The 6,114-nt window shown below is 43.3% G+C and overlaps 1 non-coding gene across 1 annotated transcript; it reads right to left on the reverse strand.

Moving 5' to 3' along the window:
• Positions 1 to 399: 399 nt before the first annotated feature.
• Positions 400 to 472, reverse strand: Trnas-gga (transfer RNA serine (anticodon GGA)). Its single transcript has one exon. It is a non-coding gene; the product is annotated as a tRNA-Ser (tRNA).
• Positions 473 to 6,114: the final 5,642 nt, after the last annotated feature.

The raw sequence follows: 6,114 nt of genomic DNA on the forward strand, positions 1-6,114 counted from the left end.
AACCAGACGCTTCGCGATTTCTGCGAACAACTTATGCGCGCTGGGACCCCATGGACCTAGAGTTTCAACTCCAAATGGTACAAAATGGTACTCTCTACCGAGGCTCTTATATTTGTTACGTTCATAATAAATAAAATCAAACACAAAGATGATATCAGTATCACGGTGACAGGCAGACTGACATCGACAAGGATTCGAATTAGAAATACAAATTAAAAGGGTATAAAAGAGGGCGCACACCAGCCAGTCGCCAACAAGAGGAAAGAAAATACTCTAGGCGTAATAATTTTTACATGAAGACAATTGTGTTTTGAATGTTTTGTAAATAAATTAGTTGTGTGAGATTATATACTGAAATGTATGTCACATATTAAAGAAAAAGTCGACGACGCCCTCCAGTGGTGAAGGCCGGATTCGAACCGGCGTCTTTAGCAATCCGGGCTAACGCCTTGAACCCCTCGGCCACCCCGCCACGGTGGAATGGAACCCGTCCCAATTTCTTGACAATTTCTCGCAATTTATCGAAATATTTAATAAAATAATTTGATTTGTTCCCCAAGTTGTGTAGTTATGTGAGATTTATCTGAAAAGTTAAAAAGGCCTGATAGAATAAATTTAAAAGTAGAAAAATTACTCTTTTGTGTGATACTTGATTATCTCACGGCCTTTGGATTGATACTCCAGCGCTCTGCCATCTGAGCCACCAAGACCTCGTCCATAGCCAGCTAATCTTTCCACCATATGTGTCAAAGGGACCCTAGCAACATCTACCGTAAGAGCGTTATACAAAAAAAATACGCTTCTTAAATTTATTCCAGGCCTGATAGCATCGTTCACAGACGTTTCTGCTTGTTAAATCAGTTAAAAAAAACTCGATCTTCGACTAATTATATCATATATTTAGATATTTTCTTATCCAAGATGCCATTACAAGAGAATGAAAATAAGTATTTTATCAGAATAGCCAGCATTCCCGTTCCACGGCACATTCCACGGAATAATTGTTCTGTCGGATCGTTCGCATTCCCGGACGATCATTTACTGCCGTAACTCATGCTGACTGTACCTAATACAGAGTACATAAGTACTAAGTACCTAAATAATACTCACTGTCTAACATAAACAACCACGGTCTCCCTAATAAACGAATGTCAGACGTGGCTCACTCCGCGATTTCGTCGCGTCGCTAAAAGTGCCTAGAAGTCCACACCAATTTTGGTGTCTAGCCATAGTAGTTGCCGCGCACCGCTACGGAACGAATGCCAGCGCTGGACCAGCGAGATGGCCATGCGATGGTTGAGAGCACGCACTATGGAATGGGCCACGTGTAGATGCGTACGCACCATCGCTGGCCCACTAGCTTTGATGTGCGGACGAAAAACCGACACCGCGGTCATCCCATCGTCATCCCGCCGCGCCATAAGCCATCCGACACCACTACCCTCTCTACACGCTGGCCCATCTTAGTGGGCCAGTATAGCCCATCGTGTAGAGGAGCTATAATTTATACTCTATCGCCATCAAATTGTTAAAATCGTGTAGAATAAGGACGCTTGGCTGATGTAGACTAATTTATAGGATTGTTTACGAAGTTTCGTTAATGATTTATTTGTTATTTGTCTCGCTGACATCCAATCTTAAATGTCTAAGAAATATAATTTAATTTGTTACTTCTGAATAGAATGTTGTTTATAATATTACTAGCTTCTGCCCGCGAATTCGTTTGCATGAGATGAGGATGATGATTGATAAAAACATTAAAAAACCGGCCAAGTGCGAGTCGGACTCGCGCACGGAGGGTTCCGCACCATCAACAAAAAATAGAGCAAAACAAGCAATAAAACGGTCACCCATCCAAGTACTGACCCCGCCCGACGTTGCTTAACTTCGGTCAAAAATCACGTTTGTTGTATGGGAGCCCCACTTAAATCTTTATTTTATTCTGTTTTTAGTATTTGTTGTTATAGCGGCAACAGAAATACATCATCTGTGAATATTTCAACTGTCTAGCTATCACGGTTCGTGAGATACAGACTGGTGACAGACGGACGGACGGACGGACGGACGGACGGACGGACGGACGGACGGACGGACGGACGGACGGACAGCGGAGTCTTAGTAATAGGGTCCCGTTTTTACCTTTTGGGTACGGAACCCTAAAAACTACCCAAAGTCCATCTCCGGGTTTCAAATCGGTTCTGCGGTTTAAGCATGAAAAGTGCTTTTATTATATAAATAGTTGTACACGCATACACTAGGTAGCTAGGTAGGTAATTATAATTACGTGCTATAGCACGTGCGCGATTTTTCTTAACAATAGACAAAGGATTAGTCGGTCGGGGCCAGCTACCAATCCAAAGACTATACCTAAAGGATTAGTTAGTCGGTCGGGGCCAGCTACAAATCGAAAGACTATACCTACTGATTCTTTGATTTCATTGTAAATATTTACCTGTTTTGTGTAAGGTATATATTTTAGGGAATGCTTCATCCCATTTCAATAGATTGAAACACGATACAAAGCGCGTACTGTATTTGTGCCAAATCGTTGACCTTGATTACCCGCCAAGGACACAGCTTTCCCTCTCGTACAGGCCCTTTGCCATTCGATATTAAAACAGCATACACATAGAGACCTTTGAAACTTATGGAATACGCGATTCAAATAAAAATAATACAAGAAATACTATAATAATATACAATATATATATATAAAGTGTCATTCTATGGAACATGCTAACTATGGTAGATATGTAAACAAACCGCCATATTGAAATTGTCAAAAAATATGAATTTACTAGTGACTTTTGTTTACAGACTTATAGTTAGCAAGTTCCATAGAATAACACTTTAATTATATATACTTACTCGTATTCATCTTGAATTATACTGGTATTCTATTTAATCAGTTTTAATTAGTGTTTTGCAAAGCTTATAAACAATTAAAAATTAAATTACTTAATTGCAAATTTAAATTACTCTTTAATATGAGTGTGGTAGTCAAAAATCGTAGGTATATTCTAACCTCGTCGGCTCGGTTGTGCTGTATCTATAGGTATATATATTATATATATAGAGCATAACCACAGAATAAATACTTAATACAACTGCAGAACGTCGAACAAACTGGTCTAGAAAAAGATGACTGAAAATAAAAAAGGAAAAAACAACGGGTTGCACTCTGGTATTGCCGGCAGAAGTGAAAACTCAATGACATTGTAACAGTTTTTCGATCAGGTCACGTGTCCGTCTTACGAATTTTCAATCTGTCGAATCTGTCGGTCACGTGACCTGTCGCGAGTTTAACATTTTTTCCCCACCTCAAAAAGTGCACAGCGCCGCTAAAGAAGTTTTCACTTCAAAAACACTTCGAGTTAAATTCCAAATCACAACGTCCTTGAAAAGCCAATCACCAAATAAACCACGTCACTTGGTTCGATGCCGGCGAATTTTACGAACATAATATATCCGTGATGAACACACATATTAATCCTCCTGCTTCGTAACCACTACCACCAACCAACCAACCAACCAACCAACCAACCAACCAACCGACCAACCAACCAACCAACCAACCGACCGACCGACCGACCGACCGACCGACCGACCGACCCACCAACCAACCAACCAACCAACCGACCGACCGACCGACCAACCAACCAACCAACCACCAACCAACCAACCACCAACCAACCAACCACCAACCAACCACCAACCAACCACCAACCCCCACCTATACTACCAACTGGCTAAGGGGCCGTTAAAGAGTCATTTTCATTTTGAAGTCTGTGTTCGACGCTAGTCCATACATTAGACGTCCTTGCTGACCCTCAACCCGCCCTCGTAAATAATAACAACATATAAATAAAACGTCCGCTTTTTACATCGTGTAAAATTATTTTAGGGTTCCGTACCCAAAGGGTAAAAACGGGACCCTATTACTAAGACTGCGCTGTCCGTCCGTCCGTCCGTCCGTCCGTTCGTCCGTCTGTCACCAGGCTGTATCTCACGAACCGTGATAGCTAGACAGTTGAAATTTTCACAGATGATGTATTTCTGTTGCCGCTATAACAACAAATACTAATAAGGGTTCCGTTTTTTGCCATTTGGCTACGGAACCCTAAAAACAGAATAAAATAAAGATTTGAGTGGGGCTCGCATACAACAAACGTGATTTTTGACCGAAGTTAAGCAACGTCGGGCGGGGTCAGTACTTGGATGGGTGACCGTTTTTTTGCTTGTTTTGCTCTATTTTTTGTTGATGGTGCGGAGCCCCCCGTGCGCGAGTCCGACTCGCACTTGGCCGGTTTTTTATTCCGTATTTTTATGGAATATAATAAAAAATCGCGGAACACGTGCGGATTATTTATAAAAGAATTTGCATTTTGCCTTTAGCGCAGGTTACGATATGGATTTTCGATATTTAAAACGTGGTGTAATGTTGCGGAAATGTTTGGAATGAGGAAAGTATTTTTTAATATTATGAAATGGGTTCTGTAGATTATGGCACTGGCACGAGGAATGAAAAGGCAAAGTTGAACTTAACAATGAACTTTAATTCGATTTTCGGATACAGAGTCGAGTGAAATGGATCGCGTCTAGCAGCGGACTGCCGCCGGCGCATAGTAACATATTGCATTACTTGCATAAGATATTAACAATAAGATATTGACAAACAATTTTGAACCTTAAACGTTAGTTCTTAAGTATCGAATTAACATGGCAACTTTTCCTTAGGAATAAAACTTAACTAATTATATAGGTATAAGTACAGTATGTAGCTATAGTGAGCGCATCGCTAACACTCCCCACCCCAGTGCTGACTCAGCACTCTAAACTTACGGGAATTGGGGCGATGCGTGCCGCGGATCGCCGGTAAGTCCCGGTAGCCGTCCTCACCTCCACTACACGGATGCGGCCGTCTCCGCCAGGCATCACCTGGGTAATCAACCCCTTCGGCCACATATTACGGGGAGAGTTGGGATCCACGACCAGAACGAGATCTCCTACCTTTAACGGCTTCCGCTCCTCCAGCCATTTTGTCCTAGGCACGAGGGTGGGTAAGATTTCTCTTAGCCACCTCTGCCAGAACATGTCAGCGAGCCTCTGCGCCTTCCGCCATAGTTTCCTCAAGTTGAGATCAGAATCATCGAACTCTCCTACAATAGGGAGTCGCGATGATGACCCTAAAAGGAAATGGTTAGGAGTAAGAGACTCACCGTCAGCAGGATCGACAGACACGTGCACCAATGGACGACTGTTGACCATGTTCTCAACTTCTGCCATTAATGTGGTCAAAACTTCGTCCCTTGGTGCTCGTTCTTTTAAAACGACCTTGAGAGCCGTCTTTACTGAACGTATTAAACGTTCCCACGCCCCACCCCAATGAGGGCTGGCGGGGGGAATAAAAGTCCAGTCCATGTTGTTATTAACCCCCTCAGCTTTTAGCACGTCCATATCTAGCGCCTCCATGGACCGGCGCAACTCTGTGTCGGCGCCCCTCAGGTTAGTACCGTTGTCCGAGTACAGATGGCGCGGCCAGCCGCGCCGTGCCGCCATTCGCCGCAACGCCATAATGAGCGAGTCAGTTGTAAGGGAGGCAACAAGCTCGATATGAATTGCCCGCACTGTGAGGCATGTGAATAGAACACTATATCTCTTTTCTCTGCGGCGGCCCACCGCGACCTCCATTGGCCCAAAAAGGTCTAACCCACAGTGAAAAAAGGGTCGCTGATGGTGTTCTATTCTGGCCTCTGGCAAATCTCCCATGCGAGGTACCTGAGGTTTGCTCTTCATTATCCTGCACAACATGCACCTTGACGTCACGAGTTTAACAGTAGGTCTAAGTTTAATTACCCAATACCTTTGTTTTATTTCGTTTACCACCATCTCCTGACTTCCATGGGCCGCTTTCACATGGTAATGTTGAACGATTAATCGTGCTACCTGATGACGGCCGTCCAGGATTACGGGTCTCTTGACGTCCAGAGGTACATCTGATGCGGCGTCAATGCGCCCGCCAACGCGAAGTAATTCATTTTCGTCTAAAATGGGTGATAATTTTAATAACTTACTTGCGCGATGTAAAGCCCCGTGCGCCTTAACTCTGGCTAA

Source organism: Cydia amplana, chromosome 4 (genome assembly GCF_948474715.1).
Source record: "Cydia amplana chromosome 4, ilCydAmpl1.1, whole genome shotgun sequence".
In the NCBI taxonomy this organism is placed as follows: domain Eukaryota; kingdom Metazoa; phylum Arthropoda; class Insecta; order Lepidoptera; family Tortricidae; genus Cydia; species Cydia amplana.